Consider the following 22181-nt stretch of genomic DNA (forward strand, 5'->3'; position numbering starts at 1 on the left):
TCCATGTCAGTCATATCCTTTGTGGCAGCAAAATCACTGCAATTTTGTATCTGTGGATCACGTGGTCCAGAGGTGACAGAATCTTCTCAGTAGTCCAGCATCCCAAAGTCCCAAGAGTCACCTTGATTGAACCAGCCTAGATAATCTACTAGGCTTTGCACCAAGATGGTCATCAGGAGTATGGAATGCATGGAAGAGCTTATGCTATTCAGGGTCTACTCCTGGAATGAAGGAGAGGTCAGGTCAGGTACAGATAAAAATTTGGATTCTTTTAGCAAAGGCTGTTAGTACCTTGCTCATCTCTCCTAGACCCATCTCCTTGGGGATCACCTCCATCTGTGATGGACAATTTCCATATACACTGAAGGTTTCCTACTTAGGCACCTGTGACTCTCTGCTGTGGGTATGCTCTGACCAGGGGAGCATGGTAGAACTACTAGGAACTGACCAATTTCCAGGAATAACCCTCAAGAAGGAAGAGATTTGGAGGGTAAATACCCCTCTAGATTTCTTGGTCCTTAATGGGATAATTCCAAGTTATTTTCTATACCTATTCTGTTCAACACAGTAGGCAGTAACCTCATGTGGCTATTTAAATGTAAACTGATGAATATTAAAATAAAAGATTTAGTGTCTAAGTCACATTATTCTCAATTCAAGTGCATAGTACTCACAGATGGCTAGTGGCTGCCATATTGGACAGGGCAAACATATAACATTTTCATCACAGATAAGTTTTTTTCTTTCTTTCTTTCTTTTTTTTTTTTTGGACAATGGCATTCTACACAGGGGCTTCTCAGGTGGCTCAGGGGTAAAGAATCTTCCTGCCAAGGAGGAGACATGGGTTCCATCCCTGGATAGGGAAGATCCCCTGGAGAAGGAAACAGTAACCCACCCCAGTATTCTTGCCTGGGAAATCCCTCTGTCCATGGGGTGCTGGTGTGCTACATGAGGTCAAAAAGAGTCAGATACAACTTAGCGACTAAACAACAACAGCAACATTCTACACAATCTCTTAGGGGGTCCTTACCAGAAGAGCACCATTGACAATTTATTGATTCACCCCTTATTGGTCTTCCTCCCTTTCCTATTTCATTTCCTCACTCTCATTGAAGCTTCCAAATAAGTTTCTTGCCCCTAAACCCTTGTCTCAGTGTTTACTTTGTGGGGAGCACTGCTAACATAATACCCTTGGGATAAGAAAGGGGACATAGGATGTGGTTGACTACCAACAAAAGTCCTCTACAGTCTTTTTACTTAAAGTTTGGTCCGTGGACAGGAACTAGATGCCAAAGCAGAATGCTGGGCCCTACTCTAGGCCTGCTGAATCAGTGTTAACCTTTTAATAAAATTCCCAAGTGATCTGTAGGCACGTTGAGGTTTGAGATGTCCTAATCTATGAGTCCCTTAGACAGAGAGAGGGAAAAAAAGCAAGACCTGATAAAATATACCCACACAACTATGACAGCTTTTTAAACAGAGGTTTTTCTGACTAAAAGTCCCCAAAGGCATGTGCCATCATCTTTTATTTCAGGACTTCAATTTCTTTACCAATGTTTGATTTTTTTGCTTCTTTTGAGGGTCTTGTGATCCATTAGCTTGAGGTCCCCTTATCTTTATGGGGGCCATGATCTCAGGCAAAAAACTCACTCTGTGTTTTATTTATTTTTTAAACCCAAGTATATTTTATTAAGATGCAAATTGTACAAAAATATCTGGTATTTTATTTCACTTTGTCATCATCTGTATTACAAGCGATAATAAATTTTCCTATACTTCTCCCTTCCAAAAATTAAAAAAAATTCCTTCTTTTAAAAAGTTAGATTCAGTCAGAACCTCCCTAGAGTCTAAAACTCAGGAAAAACACTTTAATACTGAGGAAGGTCTTGTTTATAACTGCCTCTGGATTTAATCTAAACTCAGTGGATAAAGGAGCATATTAAGATTTTTCACAAAATTTATTCTTTTATTCTCTTATTTCAAGTGCACATTTGTAATGACCCACAGTAATAGTGTGGGGTGTTTTCCGTTCCATCTTAAAACAATTCAAGGATAATGAATTAGTACCTAAGTAAAGAACCATTTGTTACTCTTGTACTTTAAATTCGTCTCTTTAGCACTGATGTTTCCTTCCTGTCTTCAGAGGGGCTTTAGGTTCCCAGTTGAGCATTTTGTCATAAGGTGATCAGGGTGCTATATACCTGGCAAGGTTTTCCTCTAATGGATTTTCACAGTCAGTGAGTGAATAAACTCTCTCTCCTAAAGACAATAGGATTCTCCATCTAGAACCAAATTTGTTCTCATTAGCTGGCTCTGAGGCTTTCAGTGGCAAGTTTTCTGGATGTTAATAATGCTATTTTGAGAATACCTGTACCTTACCTGCTTAATGAACATGATGATGGAAAAGCAAACTATTTTTCATTCCACTAAGAAAGACTTCATGCCCATTCCCTGTCTCATGTTTCAGTTCTAGACTTGCTTTGCTTTTTGTGAAATTATGTTCAAATCACACTTCCATTAGTGTTAATTTGGTGGCTTTTGCAATGCTCTTTAATTCTTCAGCTAGCAAGTAGCTTGTTCCCTGCTTATCCCTGATGGAGGCATTTTGTTTGGCTCAGGAATGTCTTTTGAATACTGGCTTCAGTGACAGAAGAGTGTCACAAACGGTGCTTAAATTTACACCTTAAACGTATCTGGAAAGGACATCTGTTGTATCAGCAGATTATTTATACAGTACTGGTTAATTAAAGGATAATCAGGCTTCTCCATATATGTGCAATCTGAGTGCTGTTTGATTCTTGATCCTCATAAAAGAAATCTTAATCTTATTTACTGGGAAGATGTGGGAAATACATTATATGACAGCTAAGGATTTGGAAGCCCTAAAAATGTGATTGCTAGATATTAAAGTCTAGGAAAAATTTGGGGCAACTTTATGTATGGTCAGGCTGATATTCAGTTGTTTTGAAAAGTAAAACATTATTTGTTAAAATATTGAAATACTTCCACATGGGCTGTTAAGTGTTTCCAGAGGTAAGCTCCCCCGCCACACACACATCATTCCTGCTATATCCTGCCTCACCACCCCAGCAGCCACTGTTTTCCCCCCAAGGAATCTCCACCTTCCTCCTACCTCTAAAATTTTACCATTAAATCCACTAAAGATTTAACACCTGGCCTTCCAGGTTCTTCTGATCTCGAGGAGATAGCAGTGAGCAATGGCTTGGACGGAAAAGGCAATGGCACCCCACTCCAGTACTCTTGCCTGGAAAATCCCGTGGACGGAGGAGCCTGGAAGGCTGCAGTCCATGGGGTTGCTAAGAGTCCAGCACGACAGAGCAACTTCACTTTCACTTTTCACTTTCATGCATTGGAGAAAGAAATGGCAACCCACTCCAGTGTTCTTGCCTGGAGAATCCCAGGGACGGGGGAGCCTGGTGGGCTGCCGTCTATGGGGTCGCACAGAGTCGGACACGACTGAAGTGACTTAGCAGCAGCAGCAGCAGCAGCAATGGCTTGGAGTGAGATCTTAGTTCCCTGCCCAGGCAATGAACTTGGGTAGCCTGGTGAAAAAAACAGAAATCCTAGCCACTAGACCAGGAAGGGTTAGAGGCTAGAGGCAAAGTTTCCCTGGCTTTTGTTCCATTTGAAAGTAAAAATGTTTCAAGGAGGCAAAAACTGTAAAAACAAGTAAAAGGTTTATTATTAGAGACATAGCCTAATAAGTTGGAGAGGGCACAGAGAAACAGTTTATTGAAGACAGAAGCAAGGCAGAGATGCACATCTGGAGAGAAGAGGGTGTGGGTATCATCCCTAATGGGGAGGACTGCCCCAGAGAGGTGACCATTACTTACATAGAGCACTTCTTCTGGGCCTGTGTTTCCCTTTGGCCAATTATCTCATTACTTTCACAACATCTGACTTGTCCTAGGTCCCTCCTTGGCATGCATGCACATCTTTTAATCAAGAAGGATTCCAGTGCAGAGGCCTATGGGAAGGTTGACAACATCCCTTATGGGGTGGCACCCCTCCCTTTTGACCCCTAAGGAGACTTTCTGCGCATAAATAGTCAAGGAAGTCTCCTTGACCTGGAGAATGAGAAATACATGGTTTCTTTATCTTTTATTCAAGCAGGACTCAGCTCTTCCTCACTCCTGTCATCAACTTTATCTTGGAGTGTCTGTCCACAGGGGGCAGTTTTCAGCTGCTCAGCCTGGGGACCTTCTATCTCAAGCCTCACTTCTAGGACTTTGGTTATTGCTAGTGCCCCTGTGGCTAGCTGGCTTTCCATAAGTTGGCTGGTGGATGTTCTGCTGTACAGGTTGCTTAAAGTTTTTTCGTGCCACCCGTGTGATTTATTCCTGTGAGGATTCAATCATCTTGCTACCTATCACTTGAACATTCAAAGCATTCAGAAAACAGCCCTACAATCTTAGAAGGAAGGTTCTATTTGGAATAGTAAAAATAACTGAGTTGACTTAAAGTGGGTAAGACTGGCCACTTTCATTTCAATGAATCCAATATTCCTTTTACTGTTGTATTTTTTGGAGCAAGCAGAGTGGGGCAAATATTCTTCACTCGTCAGTCAAAATGAGACTCTGGTCTTTTAAGACGTAATGCTCAACTTTCCTCCAAACTTTGCACCATGCTCCAAACTTGTTTTTAGATTCCAGTTTCATTAGTACCCAGAAAATAAGACCTGGAAAAACAGAGGTGAGAGCAGGTTTTTCTCCTTCCTCTTTGAGATGCTTTTAGGGCCCCCTAGTGGCTGTTTTGAAATAGGTTTCTTATGATTAGATCTCCTTGACCCTGATTTTTTTTTTTTTTTAATTTTATTTTATTTTTAAACTTTACATAACTGTATTAGATTTGCCAAATATCAAAATGAATCCGCCACAGGTTTACATGTGTTCCCCATCCTGAACCCTCCTCCCTCCTCCCTCCCCATTCCATCCCTCTGGGTCGTCTTGAATCTCTCCTATGACAGGTGCAATAACAGTATGGAGATAAATAGATAACAGTCGGTTTAGAGGGCTCAATATTTTTTTCAGTTCTCAGCTCTTAACAAAAGCAGTGTAGATTCCTTAGAAATAACAGATATATCACCTTACCTATTCTGTTCTGCATTCCTCATACTATATCATAGCTGAAATCCTTTGAAGACATTTTTATCTGGTTTGTGTCAAAGGGCTATAATTCGTAGGCAAGTACATCCTACTTTTGGAGATAAAGATATAGATACAGGTATAGATAAAATCTCCCACTGGTGGGGTGAAGAAATTCTTCAAATGTGGGGTTTGACGTGATATTAACTAACAGAAGGGTTCAGTTTGTGGAATAATTCAGTCTGGCAACATTCCTATCATTTACAGTATTAGATATTCCACTGACTTTAAAACACTGCAAAACTGAATTGACAGAGGAAAGCTTTTACATGTTTAAGGTGCTTACTGACTGATGCAAGTAATTTTTGTGAAACCCCTGAATAATGAATGTACCTTACTGATCAAGGTGACTATTATTCCCTTCCCTACCATGGTCATATTTTTCTTTCTAAAATCAAATCTCAAGAATGCACTATATTGGGGTAATCATAATGGAGATGTTTATTTCCCACATGCTTATCTTTTAGTTTCTGATGTTATTCTGTTATTTTCCCCTTTGCTTGTAAATTTCAGATCTCTCCTTTGTCAGTCACATTACTCTTATTCATATGCTAATATAATAATGTATTTTACACCACTAATGAATTGAAGCAAAGCAATGAATAAAAAGAAAGCCCAAATTCTTGCCATAACTTGACCCGGATCTGAGGCGAGGGTTGGACTAGCGGGGAGTAGGAGGAAGCAAGGACAGTCGGCCGCAAAAAATAAAAATGATCCCCTTGTTTTCAGCGAGTTCTAGAACAGAGCTGCACGTCACAGGAAGAGAGGAGCAGCTTTCGAGCTAAAAGGGTTGGCATTAAACTTTGACACCTAAATGGCCTCTAAGGATATTAGATAATATTTAATCATTTAATATTCTCCGACACAATAATGGCATCAAAACCAGAGATCTCCTATCTCTGCAAATGTGCAGGGTCAGACTCGTCCCCGCGGAGATAAGACAGCAGGACCCCAGCCTCACAGTTAACTTATCCCAAAGCTCCAATGCAAACGTTTTTTACTCCTTCGCCGGGGCCGCTGCTGTGCAACCACTACCTTCTTTTCGCATTCTCCTCGGCTCGGTGTGCCACAGAGATTAGGTAAACTGCGCTCCGAAGCTGGACAAGAGCGGGTGGTGGTGTTGCTCGCGGTGTAAGTTGGGGTGGGTGGGTTGGGGAGTCGTTGCTACAAGAGGCTGGAAAGAAGGGAGCGGGTGGGGGGAAGGGTCCTGGCGATGACTCGGGTTATTGAGGCAGGAGTCAGCTCCCGAGCGGAGCGAGGGACAAACGTCCGGAGCCCTTGGGTCCCCAGCCTGACCTCTGGGGAATGTGGTCAGCGCAGCACCCCGAGCTCGGCGTCCTTTCCTTACGCACCCACTCCCTTCCCCACCCTTGTACTTTCTCTTTTTGCCTCCTTTCCTTGCCTCTTCCAAGAACTAGGGTGGGCTTTCCGCTGCCTCCTCTGAAACCCAGGCTAAGAGAGCCCCGCGCGGAGGCGAGGCAGAGACCCGGCTGCCCACCCGGCGGGGGAGAGGTGGGGACTCTGGGTGGAAGGGGACCCCAGAAGCTCTGGGACCGAGCTGAGGAAAAACCCAGGAGCTGGATCGCGCGCCGGAGCTCCGGGCTCCCAGAGTTGTCCATCCTTCTCCTTGTCTCTCTGCTTTCTCCGTCTCTGGGTTTTCTCTCCGGGCCTCCACGTTCCAGCCACCCTCACCGTCCGCCTCCCCCCAACCCCCGGCCCAACCGATTTCACCCTTTGCTTCCTATAGAGAAGTCTCGGCGACCCACGCTGGTCTTTAGGATTGGGAGGCTGGAAGTCCATTCAATGGTATCCTGCGCTCGGGATTCTTATGCCGAGAGAGGGAAAGCGCAAGAATGAAATCAGAATAGGGAGGGGGCGTGTTGTGCTTGCATGGGGGCGTGTGTGTGTAGCGTGGGGGGGTGGGGTGGGGAGGGGGGCGCAAAGAAATGCAGTTTCCCCGAAAGAATAGGGAGCCTTGGACCGGATACTTGAATACGTAGCTCCAAATGATGCTGTCAAAGCCCTTCAACGTGGCTTCTCGCAGCCTCAGCCTGTCCCATATCCTGCCCACCTTCGAGAGGAGCGGCGACCCGAGTAAAAGTGGAGGCGGGGAAACTTCCTACTTTCCACGACGGCTGCTTTGTACAAGCAGGCGTGGACAGGCTGCACGGCCTTGCGAGCTTGCAACAAGAGTGTCTACGGCAGCAGCTGCGGACCCGTCCCGCTTCCCTTCCCCCTCTTTCCGCGAGGCTCGCCAAGCCCGAGGCGGCCGGGAGCGGCCCGGCTGGGGAGGGAGAAGGGCGGGCGGGGAGCTCCCAGCTTGCACCCTTTCATCTCGGCCCGGGCCAGAATCCCGGCTCCGGGTGTTGCTTCCGCCTGCGTGCGAGAGAGCAGAAGAAGTAGAAGGGAGGAGCCTCGCCCGGGGGCGGAGCCTAGGCGGGGGTCGGCCGCTAGGTCCGTGAGGCTGAGGCGCCTGCAATTGGCCGGTCCCGCCGTCACGGGGTGGAGGCGGGCGCCGAGGCGGGCACTGGCCCCGCCCCCGCTCGGAGCCCGGCCGGGGCTCGCGGTCCCCCCCAGCTGCACAGACATGACACAGACACACAGTCACTGCAGCTGCTGAGCGAGCCCAGCGCCCTGGGCACGCGGCGGCGGGGCCAGCCCGGACCCCGGACCCCAACGCTCGCCCGTCCGCACCCCCGCCGGGCCCCGCGCGGCGGCCCCCGCCTGGTCCGGCGCGCGAGGCGGGGATCGCGCGCCGGCTCCGGCCAGCGGCGCCCGGCTGCCTGCGGCGGCTGCAGCGACCGCCCAGCTCCGAGTGCCGGGCGCTCGGGGAAGCCGGCGCGTTTCGGAGGCGGCGGCGGCGGCCGAGGCCGGCGAGCGCTCCCGGAGGCAGCGGGGCCGCCCGCCTCGGCTCCCCGCACCCACTGCTCTGCGCCCCGCCTCCGCTCCGGTGACCTTCCCGGGGCGCCTCCCCCGGCCCCGCGCCCCCGGCCCCGCGCCCCAGGCCGGGGCGAGGCCCTCTCCAGCGTCTCCTTACCGCGGAGCCGCGGGCGGGCGGCGCAGGCCCGGGGGGAGGGGGCGCCGCGGCCGGTTGCAGCCCCCTAGCCGCTGCGCTCTCGGTGCCCGGCCCGGCCGGACTGCCGCCGCTCCGCCGCCGCGCGAGAGCCCGGGCGCCCGAAGCTGGGGGCGCGGTTGCGCTCGCCCGGCCGGGCTGGGAGCGGGCAGGCCCTGCCCTGAAGGGGCGAAGCGGCTCCGGGGAGCGCGGGAGGTGGAGCCGGCCCCGGCGGCCGCCCCGCGTCTCTCCCCAGCGCCACCTCCCCGGACCCTAGTCCGAGGCAGACCCAGGCCCCATCCCATGCGGGGCGCCCCCGGCTCGGAAGAGTCCGGGGGGGGCAGGGAGCAGCTCCAGGCAGCAGTGCCCAAGGGAGAGGAAGAAGAAACGGTGCTCAGCTCGAGCGGCCCGGACCCTCCCCGCCGCCTTCCAAGGCGGGGGCTGCCCCGAAGTCTGCGCTTGGCACCGCCGCTCGGACTCCGGCAGAGCCTGCTGGGACCCCGACCCGGAACCCTTGCGCCTCGTAGGCGGCGGCGCCGCCGCGCCACCCGGCTCTTCCGCGGTCTCCCTCTGCCCAGCGGCAGTCACGGCCAAGGTAGGAACCCCGGGAGTGCGAGAGAGCCAGCGCGGGGGCTCCCTGGTGAGCGGCGCCGGACAAGTTCTCCCGACCTGTGGCTGGTACTCCCTGTACTCAGGATGCCGGGGAAGAGGGAGGGAGTGAGAGAACACCCTCTGCCGCCTGGGCCCAGAGCCCTGGAGAGGCTGGAGTGAGAAGTCGCCGAGTTTCTGGAGTCCTGCAGGACTCGTCCCCGGGCCTGCCCTCCTCCTAGGCTCTCGGGCTGCTAACTGGAAGCAAGGAGGAATTTCCCGTTAACACCAGGAGGTGTTATCCCCTCAGCCTTTTCCATGCTGCTTGTTAGCTGTGAGCATCTGTGCTTTAGGGGAACCTGCTGTATTTGAAGCTGTCCCTTTGGGCGGTCCCCACCAGCCTTTCCAGGCGTGACGCTGTGAAGAACTTTTCTTTGCTCCATGTTGCAGAGTCGAGGCCAATTTGGGGTGAGAGCCACAGATTGCGAGTCCCTCGATTGGACAGTGCGATTTCGGTGACAGTGGAAGCTGGAGGCAGGAAACGCCATCCGTATCACCCCTATTAGACAAACCTGCTTGTGAGGGGTGGGCTCTAGGTAGCGATCCAGTCTTGTGAAAGTCGTTGTTTCTGAAGGGTGGAATGACTCCAAAGTTTGTGCATTCTTAAGTTGTTTTGCTTACTGCCTTAGCACCTTCTTTGAAATTTTCCTCTTAAGGAACCTCAGTCCCCGCAAGCCTACCCTTGCCTGTTTGAAATTTACTGAACCCTTGAGCTTTCCTTGGAACGATCAGATTTTAAATGGGTCACCTAGGAGGGAGCAGATTGTCTCTCCTGCCCTGAATATGTCCCCCCGGGTGACCCTGTTAATGGGGATGGATTTTTTTTTTTTTGGTCCCTGAGCTGATGTACCTCAGTTGAGCAGGTTTTTGCCCATTTCTGAATCTGTGAATTTTGTCACTCAGTCATTAAAATGAACCCCGGAGGGAGCAGGATAGCAGCTTACACTCTGTTTGAATGTCACAGGAAGTTTTCCAGGATCTTATGTAAGTGCCCCCAGAGTGGGCTCTGGTGCCAGCTTCCTTCCTGGGTGGGAGTGGGACTGGGGAAGGGGCACCAGGTGGGCATTCATCTTCCCTAAAGGCAGGTGCCAGCCCTCTTCGACACAGGTGAAAACCCAAAGTGCTTATTCACTCCCTGCCGGCAGTCACTTCAGGTTAATTTTCCTCCTCACCTCTCTTGCCTCCTTCCCACCTCAGGAGTCAGCTTTGATAGACTTAAGATAAAGGAAGATTCTAAATTGGGAAAGGAACACGTGGAGGTTTCTTCTCTCATCCCTCACAAATGGGTGACGTGAATGAATTACTCACGGGCATGGAGAGTCCTTGCTGAGGACTAAAAAAACAAAACAAAACTGGCTTGAAGGTTTCACACGTCTCTTAGTGTACCTTTATTTTTCAAGAGTACTTTACACTTTAGTGAAAATTGCTTGCGGAGAACACACATTTATCGAGCCTGGCCCTGTTAATTCCATCCCGGGAAGAAAACTAAATGGAACAGAGAGGCAAAATCGTCAAGGTTTAGCTCTTAGTGGGTTTTTGAGAATGGTAGGGAAAGGAAATAAATCTCCCTAGTGGGATAGAGAGGTTTTAAAAGAAAAGACGGTATCGCTCTGGGATAAGTGGATGTTGCTAGCAAGTATGGCTAACACTGAATGAAGTGTGCTGGGTTGGGGGTTAACTTTTTGGCGTGGGATAATGCAGATTCCTTTGCCTTTTTAAAACATAGCTTAGAAGGGCCTCCATAATGAAATGCAAGGTTTTTCCATATAATTGCAGGTCCCAGGAGTGCTTCCATCTCTTGGGAAGGAAGCGAAGGTTTCCTGTGGTTCTGGGATCCTGAGTTGTGCTTGAAAGTTGAGTGCTTGAAAGTTGACGCAGGAGTGCCTCCATCCTTCCCCTCCGTACAGTGGCAGGACACTAGGGGGGACTAGTTTTCTATTCCATCACCGATGAAGAAAACACCAGGACCTGTGTTACAAAAGGCTGTGGTTTATTTTGAAAGCTCAGGAATCCAAGTTTTTGGTACCCAGTACATGCTTGCACTAATGAGTGGATTCTGAATGCTTAAGCAGTAGGCCTGCTTACATCTAAAGTGTCATTTGGGCAATGACAGGTGATCTACAAAGTACTGTGTGAGACTCTGAAAAGACTCGGTGATAACCTAAGTACGTGAGGGCTATCTAAGTTTTGGGGAGACAGAACCTCCTGCAAACTCTCTCCTTGGGCATTAGATGATGGTCTCATTTCCCTGGGGGTTTGTAATCTTAATACCCCCTTTTGGTTTTTTGAGCTGTACATCTCCTGCTGTCTTCATAAAAACATGCCACCTCCATTCTAGTTGGTGCCTAAATTGACTTCATTAAGCTTAAAGTTTCTCACTGCCATTCCCTTAAAAGTACATGCCTGTATTTATACAGATGTAACAGCGATTGGCAGTGTGTCTGTGCGCTCATCTCAGGTGCTCTCTGTGCACTTTTAACAGTATTAAATCATTAGTGTCTAGGTGTTATGCAGCAAAAATGGAAGATAATTCTATTTCAGCTGAAGAACAAAGCTGCCTGGCCCAGGCTTACCCACCGTGGCCAAGTCTTATCAAAACTGACTCCAGAGATGGGCAGAAAGGAAAGGTTGGAGAAAGAGTCCAAGAAGAGACTGCCCAGCTCGCAATACTGGCACAAAGAGAGGCAGATGTTGCCAAGATTTAGGAGTTACTGGAGTCTTAAAGACCCAGCACAGCATCAAGAATCAGACTCAGCCTTTGGGTCTGTGAAGCTGCTGGAGTCATTACATTTCCCAGAATTTTGGAGTCTAGTAGGCTGTATTTGTGATCCTTTACCCATATGTATAGTGCATATTTAAGTAGTTTGAGGAGAGCTACTGGTGGGACCTACGGGAAATGGTCAGCATAAAACTGTATTTCTGCTATCAAAGGCTTTGTAGATTGATTCTCCTAAGCACAGTATAGCCAGGGGGTAAGAGATTAGAACAGGAAAATACTTTTAAATTTTCCGTTGAATGTCAGCTAGTGAAAACTGGTCTTGGGGAAGATGTGTCCTGTGATCTTAAGATATGAATTAAGTCTTGTGACTTTCAAGGAAGCCACGTGGCAGAGGTTGAGTAAGAAATTGACGCATGATTTGGGCCTCCTTTAGGGTCCAAGAATAAGGTGAAGGTGTGTTTGCAGCCAGGGATTCTCAGAGTGGGTGCACACAGGGTCAGGGATGTAAGACTCAGGGGACTAAGAACTCCAGGTCACCCCCTCACCCCCAGCCCTTGACACCCTTGGTGATTCAGCCAACTCACAAGATCTGCTAGTGTTGATGAGGCTTTGAACCTCTGCTCCAGAGCATTTGACAGTGAGAGGCACTCAGGTCCTCTGTTCCTTCCTGACCCTACTGACATTTGGAGAGCAGGAGGCAGCAGCCAGTAAAGCTAAGGCTTGGAAGTGAAAGTCACTAAGTTGTGTCCAACTTCTTGCGACCCCATGGGCTGTAGCCTGCCAGGCTCCTCTATCCATGGAATTCCCCAGGCAAGAATACTGGAGTGGGTAGCCATTCCTTTCTCCAGGGGATCTTCTTGAGTGTATTCCAGGAGGCTTTTCTTCTTTTAACTCAGCAGATGATAACAGAACATCTGTCATGTGACAGATGCCATGCTCTGTGTGGAGGCTCTTGAGGGTCCACGATTAGTTTATAGTCTTCTGGGGGCAGGCAGACATTGAACCATTACAATGAGGTATTCTAGAGTACAGGTTTGTTCAAAGAATGAGCTTGAGTTTGCCAGGATAGTAGAATGGGAGGGAATCCCAGGCAGAAAGAACAGCATGGAAACCTTAAAATATGTAGTGTGAATGGAGAACAGTCAGTAGTGTGGCTGGAAGATAGGATGTTCTGGAAGAGGAAAGCTTGGTGTTACTTAGCAGGGAAATAATTTAACAGGATTCCTAGTTTCATGCTCTGTGTATTCAAGCTGTGGCAAGAATGATTGCTGGATAAGGTCCAAGAGTACCAGTTGATTATCCCACATTGTTATTAAAAGCAGAAAAGGACATTTTCTTTTTTTGTTCTTTATCCTACATATAGTATTTTGCCTGTTTGTTTTTTTTTTTTAATAAACTATTAGCAATACAAATAAAGAAAAGGTCCCTTATCAACCATAAGTCTGTCCTCCTGTGTACATGAATTACATCTGCACCTTTCATTAGGTGATTATGCAGCAGTGGGAGAAATGACAGTGTTACTTGACAAATGATACAGTGAGGGGGAAAATTCTTCCCTATGAGAGCAAATTCCATTTTGTCAGATTTGCTTCTGGGTAGAGTTATGGCTGCATTCAACCCTCAAAAAGCTTCTTGTGTTTGGATCGTCTCAGTTGTGGCCTCAACTTTCTTTGTTGTTGGAAAAGGAAGAGTTTTGTAGTATTGAGGATGGGCGTGTGTGTGCCCGTGACTGTTTTGTGGGATGAAAACTTGAAGCGAGGAACAGAGGCATCCGTCTTCCTTGATGGCAGTAGTGGTAAAGAACCCTCCTGCCAATGCAGGAGACGTAAGAAATGTGGGTTTGATCCCTGGGTTGGGAAGATCCCCTGGAGAAGGACATGGCAACCCACTCCTGGATTCTTGCCTGGAAAATCCCATGGACAGAGGAGCCTGGTTAGCTACAGTCCATGGGGTCGCAAAGAGTTGGACGTGACTGAAGCGACTTGGCACACACATACACACTGGCCAGAGGATATTAGAGAGAATGGAAAATCACAGTTGCAGCAGTGATCCCCAGGGTCAAATATATTTAGTTTTCCCAAAACAGTAGCCAGGATGAAAGTGAAAGTAGATGTCTCTCTCTCTCTCTCTGTGTGTGTGTGTGTGTGTGTATATGTTGGCTCTGTCATCCTTCCCTGAGTTCAACTGAGTTGACTGGGAGGCAGCATAGTTTAGGTAAAATCTGGAGATCTGGGTTCGCATCTTGCTTCAACTTATGCTGATTTGCACTTTCTGGCAAATATATGGGAAAACAATGGAAACAGTAAGAGACTTTATTTTCGTGGGCTCTAAAATCACTGCAGATGGTGACGGAAGTCATGAAATTAAAGGATGCTTGCTCCTTGGAAGAAAGGCTGTGCCCAACCTGGACAGCATATCAAAAAGCAGAGACATTACTTTGCTGACAAAGGTCCGTCTAGTCAAAGCTATGGTTTTTCCAGTGGTCATGTATGGATGTGACAGTTGGACTATAAAGAAAGCTGAGCACTGAAGAATTGATGCTTCTAAACTGTGCTGTTGGAGAGGACTCTTGAGAGTCCCTTGGACTGCAAGGAGATCCAACCAGTCCATCCTAAAGGAGATCAGTCCTGAATATTCATTGGAAGGACTGATGCTGAAGTTGAAACTTCAGTACTTTGGTCACATGATGTGAAGAACTGACTCATTGGAAAAGACCCTGATGCTGGGAAAGATTGACGGCAGGAGGAGAGGGGGTCGACAGAGGATAAGATGGTTGGATGGCATCACTTACTCGATGGACTTGAATTTGAGCAAGCTCTGGGAGTTGGTGATGGACCAGGGAAGCCTGGCGTGCTGCAGTCCATGGGGTTGCAAAGAGTCGGACACGACTGAGTGACTGAACTGAACTGATGCTGACTTACTGTGTGACCTTAGACTGTGTATTGACATCTCCGGGTGGCTTCGGGCGCTGTCTCCATACTTCAGTGAGTTTTTTGTCTTGTAACTAGGGATGCAGAGGCCAGAGGAAGGGTTTGTCTAAGTTAGTGGCAAAGCCCAGAGTAGTTAGGTTTTCTAGTCTTCTAGCTCTAAAATGGGAAGAGACCTGACCAGTTCAAAGGTGTACTCTACCTTGAATTATCAAACCACTGCAAGCATACGGTGATGAAGAAAAGAACCACAAAACCTTTTCTGTGTTGATTGTAGATTCCATAGAATTGTAGATTGCAATAGAATTTCTCTGATGTGTTAGGCCATTGATATGCATCTGGGCTTGCTTGCTAAGTTCTGTATTATGGAAACCAGTGGGTTTGGAAGTGTTATTTATTCTTTGAGAACTACATGAGGACGATGCACTTTGTGATAAAAGCGATGCTGAAAATTGTAATTGTTTCCAAATTAAGTAGATAAAAGCTGAGTTGACCCTGTGGCGTTTTGCAAAGCCTGGACTCTAACAGGGAAAGGGGAACCTTATTTCGCCTGGGAGGTTACCTTGTAGGGGAGATGTGGGGTGAGTGTGAAGGGAGGAATTTTGGGAAGAAAAACAGATGCAGAAAAGCAATTGTGTCGAAGTAGAAGTCAGGAAAATTGCAAACCAACTTAACTTTAAGCCTTCAAATTTGTGTTGCTAGAAAGAAGTTTCCTCACCACTCTGGCTCTGATGCTCTCCTGGGTAGAAAGGGCTGTGCTTATTAGAAAGAGGAGATTAGAAGTAAGTTCAATTGTAAATATAAAGTTTGTGGCATTATTATTTCAATATTGAAGCTAAGTGGCCTATTTTAGGAGAATTGGGAGAATTTTTTTCAATCTTTAACTGTTTATTTTGTAATTGTAGCTAAGCATAGGAATGCCATTTTAGGAGAATTTGGCTTATAAATCTGATTTTTAGAAGCAAATAATCCAAAGGAAGTAATTAGGGTACAAAAGTATTTTTATTTTACAAAAATGATTCATAGCAAACCTTTTTGTAATAGTTCCTTTATTGTATTTCAAGTTATTTGAGTAACACAATCATGATGGACACTTTTGAGAGCCTTGCCTATTATAGGAAAACCAAGGATTTTTCAAATATAAACTTTTCAAGGAATAGAACTATCATATCACCCAGCAATCCCACTACTGGGCATATACCTTGAGAAAACCATAATTGAAAAAGATACATGTATCTCAGTGTTCATTGTAGCACTTTTTACAATAGCTAGGACATGGAAGCAACCTAGATGTCCATCAACAGATGAATGGATACAGAAATTGTGGTACACATTTACAATGAAATATTACTCAGCTATAAAAAACATATTCAAGTCAGTCCTAATGAGGTACATGAACCTAGAGCCTATTATACAAGTAAAGTAAAACAAAAAGACAAATATTGTATATTAATGCATGCATATGAAATCTAGAAAGATGGTACTGATGAACCCATTTGCAGGGCAGCAATGGAGATGCAGACATAGAGAACAGACTTGTGGGCACAGTGGGGAAAGAAGAGAATGGGATGAATTGAGAGAATAGCATGGTAACATATACATTACCATATGTAAAATAGATAGCAAGTGGGAATTTGCTGTATGACAGGGAGCTCAGGGCTTCCGTGGTGGCTCAGATGGTGAAGAAGCCACCTGCAATGTGGGAAACCTGGGTTCGATTCCTGGGTTGGGAAGATCCCCTGGAGGAGGGCATGTCATCCCACTCCACTATTCTTGCCTGGAAAATCCCCATGTACAGAGAAGCCCGACCCGTGACAGTCCATGGTGTCGCAAAGAGTTGGACATGACCGAGTGCCTAAGCACAGTGCAGGGAGCTCAACTCATATCTATAACAACCTAGAGGGGTGGGATGGGGTGGGAGATGGGGAGGGGGTTCAGGAGGGAGGGGACATACGTATACCTGTGGCTGACTCGTGCTGATGTGTGGCAGAGGCCAACACAATATTGTAGAGCAAGTGTCCTCCAATAATTGTATTTTGTTCCCTACTTCTCAGCATTGTGCAGGTATAACCTTTGGTGATTATAGTTAACTCAAAACAAAACAAAACACCTACTTCAGTATTCTAACACATAATACCAGCTTCTCCTGCCAAGGAGCCTAATATTGAACTGTGTTACAGAAAGGAAGTAGTTACATGAACTTTGTAACCACTGACTGCATAGTGTTACTTTGCTTGCCTACCTACTGGGGCCAGTTTGTCAATTTAACCACCATTCCTCCTGGTGATTTCAGTCATAACTTCATAACTATCCATCTGCATGAGTTCCTCAACCACCCTCATGTTCTATGTCTTAGGACATACCAGGAACAGAAGTGGTTTAAAAAGTAAATTGAGTTAGAGTCTCCAGGCTTCTGAGCTTTCCTAGTTGGAGAGACATGGAATTAATTTTGTTCCACTGAAGTATACAGTCGAGGCGATATGCATGAGACATTTACAAAAAAATCAAAGTCGTGCTCACTCGCTGGCTCCTTTTTCCCTGCCCTGAAATATCTAGGGCTTTTGGGTGTTTTTTTTTCCTTTATCTCTTGTGAAAGTTTCCAAAAAAGAATTGGTTCTAGGAATGAAAGAAAATGGAAGGCGTTTAAGGCTCCAGAGGTAATTTTGGGCAACCTGGAGTGGTAGATAATCACAGGCTGGGGTGAGAATGGGATGTGCAGTCTCACCCATAATTTTAGCTTCTCGTGTCACATTATGGGGCCATGCTTTGGATGGGCAGCAAACGCAGATGGAGATGGAACCTGGGCTACTGGATGGGGCCTGCCCTTAACAGAGCCCTTTATTTTGACATCCCCAGGCCAGTTGGGAAGAAAGGACTTTCGCTGATCTTTCTCATGCTAAATGGTAGCATGAGAATTTAGGGGGATTTACAGCAAAACATAGTCATGTGGGGATGTCATTCTTACTCTTCTTTTTTTTGTTTTATATTCAGTAGCGAATCATGGACTCTTCATTGTTACTCTGTGGTTAGGGACTGCCTTGGTGCATTAGACACATGTTTGTTATTATTGAGGTTAACATTTTTGTGGCTAACTGGGAACCATCCCCTCCTGGCTTTTGTTTCCAGAACAGTTGCATAGATCTTTAATCTGCCAACACTATTTGTGTACCAGCCTCCTTGACTGATGCCAGCTCTCCTCTGGGAAGGGAATGGTATTTCGTGGCTGCTTGAGGAGCCAAGACAGGCGCAGGCTGAGTGATTCACAGGGTGGGGCTTCTCTCGCCTGCAGGCACGGCGCCTGTCACTTAGTGGGTCTGCAGTGAATAAACAGTTGTGTCCACACAGAGTGATTTGCTGGCCGAGTTGTGTTTCCAGCTTCAGAGTGGAGTGATGGGGAGAGACAGCTGAGTGGATACTGGTGGACTCACAGACATGGGCTTCTTGAGGTCTCTGCCGAAAGCTGTCATCTTAAAAATGTGAGGGACATTTCAGATCAGTGAAATGAATTCTCTTAGGGGTTCATTGTTGTGGTTCAGACATTGATGACTTTGTAAAAAGGCAGGAGAAATAGGATCCTGGAATGCGGCGTGTGTCTCCTCTCCTCTGAGTTTCTAAGGACTGTGATTTCTCTGGCCTGGGAGGAGTGGACAGGCTCTGATGCTGATTCACATGTGCATGTCAGGTTGCCTTGAAAAGCGTCTTAAATACTGCACACCTTTGGACGGATGGTGGATGATGACCTTTCTGTTGATGAATGTGGAGGGACTTAGATGTGGATGTGGCCAGGGCTCCCGCATTTGGAGGATGAAATGGACCTGAGTAAACAGAGGGGGGACTCAGGTGCTCAACGTCCAGTAGGAAGGACTTTCTTTGCCATCTTGGCATCTTCTACCCCTTCTCTGTTGGCATAATTCCTTCCTGCCCAGGCTTGGCAGTACCTTGTAAGTACTCACGGATTCCTTCTTGGTGGACATCTGAGCTGCGATGTTGAGACACCGCTGGGGCTGCAGCTGACCCTTGAGCCCACTTGACCTTCATTTCACAGTTGGGAAACTAAGGCTGGGGAGGTCAAGAGAATGGTCCAGAGGGGAGGCAGGAGAGGACCCTGGCTTCCTGACCATCTCGTGCAACCCGAGGCTCTCCCTCTTCATATCCCCTACCTTCTGAGTGTCTGCCCTCTGCTCTTTCCTCCAGCACACTCAGCTCCAGTTTTTTCCGCGCCCATGTTTCTTGTGTGCTGCTTTTGTGCCAGCCACTCTTCCATTTGTTCATTTTATGTCACTTCAACCTTAATGATAACCCTATGAGGTATGGTCTTACTCTCCCATTTTCCGGTTGTGGAAGCTGAGGTTTGCCCAGATCACACAGTCACGGAGCATGGAGCCAGGATCCAACTCACAGCTGTCCCAACTCCTCTGTCTGCTGTCTCTGTACTGACCTGGCTTCTAATCAGAATTTCTCCCTCCTGCCCACAGGCCCTCTACACTTTCTATCTCCTTGAGGTCATCGGTCAACATCTACTTAGCCTGTGTTCATTCATCAGCCACCATTCAGGAAACTCCTGCTCTGTGTGGTCTCTGTTTGATGTTAGGAACATGGAAATGAGATCACCTTGCATCCTCTAGTAGCCTTGTCTTGGTGAGGGAGGTCGATGGGATGAAGGCATGGATGGAGGGCAGTGGGCATGGGGTCTTGGGTAGCATTTTGCTGGAGGGAGTCAGAGAAGGAGAGAGTTTCGATCTGGGTCTTAGTGACTAGGAGCTGGAAGGACAGAGTGAGAGGGGGCATCACCTAAAACACCCCAAAATGTGCTTGTCCTCTTCTCCTTGGCATTGTCAAAATCTGTCTGCTTTTCTTATTTTCTTCCTTCTGCGTCAGTGCCTTGAAGCACTGAGACTGGCTTATACTCCTCCCGCTCCTCTCCTAGCACTTAGGAATCCTTCAAGAAACATTTATTAAATTACATTGAGAGCCTTCTGTCCTTGCCCTCAGGCAACATAGTTGGAGTGATTGGGGGGAAAAAAAATGTGTGAGAAGTTAACAGAAGATTCAAATGAATGGTTCAGAGCAGCAGCAGCAGCAACAGTGTGGCAGTGCAGTGAAACGCGGTGGATTATTGGAGCCGAAAGTTGATGGGAAATCAGAAGTGAGAGTTTACTTTAGCTGTTTCAACTCAACTGAGGTAGGATTTGACTTGGGTCCTTGGACACAGGATAATTAAAATCTGAATGGAAGGATTAAATGGAGGTAGAGGGGCCGGCTTAGGCTGATGAATGCACACATAGACATTTTGGGGTTGTGAAGTCAGTCAGCTTGGGTTTCCATTAGTGAGGAACTGGAGATGAAATTGGCAAGCTAGACGGAGGCTATGGGCTTTTGGAAGGCTTTTGATTGGGAAGATGGTGTATGTACGCAAAGCTCTGTTTTAGGAAGCTGAACCTACTGGCAATATTGAGGCCAGACTGGAGTGGGGAGAGATGGCAGCTGGGAGGTCACCGAGTAGGCTCTTGTACTATCGGATATGAAGTTCTAAAGGCCACTGGGTTAGAACCAGTCCAGGTGGATGGAAACAGAGGGATGTGTCAGAATTTTCCTCTGGTCCCACTCACTGAAGTCCGAGATGATTTTCATTGCCCAGTGGAAAGTAGTCTCATTGGAATGAAGTCTGTTTGTGGCAGTAGCAGCAGTTCTTAGTGGTACTGTCTCCCTTGTCTGGGCTGGGCGTGAGGATGGGTTTGGGGTAAAAATGAACCCTTGGACCCTGTCTTATTGGGGGCTTGTTCAAATGAGCCCTTGATGATAGAATAACCCTTTTCCTAGTCTTGGATGACTCCTGATAAGAGGGGGAATGTAGAAAAATTTTCTTTTCCTTGTGAGCGGTTCCTAAAGCACCTCTGGAGGGATGAGTGTGAAATAATTGGATCTCTGACATCTGGGCTCCACATCCACCTTGAAAGTGAAGCTGGATCGTGCTCCGTGTGACTGGTGGTGTGTCTGCCTGAGGAGGGCCCTGCTGTGAGAGATCACAGTACACACTTTTCAGAATTGTGCAATTGGCCATTATGGTTAACAGAATTTTTCAAATAGGATAGTCCAGTTCCTTATAGAGAGTCTTTATTTTGAATCTTTAAGAATAATGAGGGCTTTTCTAGAATGTCCTATGTATTTATCCTCACTGACTCACTCTCAGCCACTGGAAAACATCCAACTTTCTTATCAGGAAGCACAAAGCTTGCTGTGAACTGGCCCCTGCCTTTCTCTGCAGTCTCATCTATCCCTGCCCACCCCCCCACCCCAATCCCTAGCTTATTATTTTTCTTCCTTACTGTTTGGTGTGTGTGTGTGTGTGTTAGTTGCTTCAGTCTTGTCCGACTCTGTGACCCTATGGGCTGTAGCCCACCAGGCTCTACTGTCCATGGGATTCTCTAGGCATGAATACTAGAGTGGCTTGCCATGCCCTTCTCCAGGGGATCTTCCTGACTCAGGAATCAAACCTGCATCTCTTTATGTCTCCTGCATTGGCAGACGGGTTCTTAACCCCTAGTGCCACCTGCGAAGCCCTTACTGTCTTATTTGCCCTCAAACCTACCCAACTGGGCATCTCCCTCTCCTTCTGCCTGATAAGCTCTTTCCCTCTTTATCTGCTTGGGGTACTTCTATTTTTCCTTCAAACCCAGCTCAGGCAGTCTTTCCTTCAAGCTTTTCTTGATACTGGGTGCTGAATTGCATCTGTCTTTGCATGGCTTCTGCTGCGCTTTCTGCACCATGTTCCCTGTGCCTCCAGCTGGCTGGCCCGCCCGAGTGTGGGAGCCCTTCAGTACAGACAGCTTCTCACAGCTCTGGTTGTACCGTGTGCCTGGACCATGTTTTCTACCCAATGAGTGGTGCATGGTGGTGGTGGTGATTTTGGATTTCATTGAATTTGCTATCCAGGCATAATGGAATACTTTCTAGCTGAACCTTGAGTATTCTGCTGTCCTGCAAGGGGATTCTCAAACCTAAAGAAGGTATACTCTCTTGCCAGTGACCAGATGGTGGTGGGTCATCCCTGGGGTCCCTTGATGCCTTGAAGGAATGTGGTGGAGGTGGAGGAGGAGATGGGACTGAAGGAGGTGGAGGGGAAGGGGGTGGAGGTGCCTTACCATTTCTCCAGGTTAGACATGTCTTCACCCCAGCCTTTATACCAGTAACCAAGGGGATGGGCTGGAAGGCCTTTGGTCTCTGTAATCTCCACGACTGTGTTGCTACCACTCTGATCCCCATCCCTCTTCTACTTACTGCTTTTCCTGCTATTTCCCTGCTACATTTTTCTGCTTTTTCCATTTTCTCAGATCTTCAGCCTCCTCATTCCTCTCCTCTTAGGCTTTTTAAGCCCTGATGGAGTCATCATCAGGCAATCCAAAACACACCTTTTCTTCAAGTGTTTGATTGAAGGCCTTACCCTCAAGTGTTTCCTTTTTTCTGGCCACAGTGTCAGTCCCTCGATGCTCACGGAGGCTTGGATCACATTTTCCGTTTACTAGGCTTAATACCATTCCACATTCCTAGAGAACCAGTTGCAGAATTGCAATTGTAATTGACTGAGAAATTATCAGTGAAGGGGAGGGGCTGGGTAGGGTTGGCTGAATTTGTGCAGAAGCCCAGCGCCCAAAGACTCCTCACTGGATAAG

General features: G+C 47.3%; 1 protein-coding gene across 4 annotated transcripts in view; it reads left to right on the forward strand.

Annotated features, from left to right (window-relative positions):
- The first annotated feature begins 6127 nt into the window (after positions 1-6127).
- Positions 6128-22181, forward strand: part of LARGE1 (LARGE xylosyl- and glucuronyltransferase 1) — a 622955-nt gene continuing 606901 nt past the window's right edge. Inside the window, exon 1 of one of the 4 annotated variants that reach the window (XM_044941379.2) lies at positions 6128-6244. The gene's annotated coding sequence lies outside the window, so the exon portion shown is untranslated. Of the gene's footprint in view, positions 6245-8689; positions 8813-22181 lie in introns of those variants that run through there. The other 3 variants (XM_044941380.2, XM_044941376.2, XM_006073629.4) reach the window with 3 other exon arrangements.

Source organism: Bubalus bubalis, chromosome 4 (assembly GCF_019923935.1).
Source record: "Bubalus bubalis isolate 160015118507 breed Murrah chromosome 4, NDDB_SH_1, whole genome shotgun sequence".
Lineage (NCBI taxonomy): Eukaryota > Metazoa > Chordata > Mammalia > Artiodactyla > Bovidae > Bubalus > Bubalus bubalis.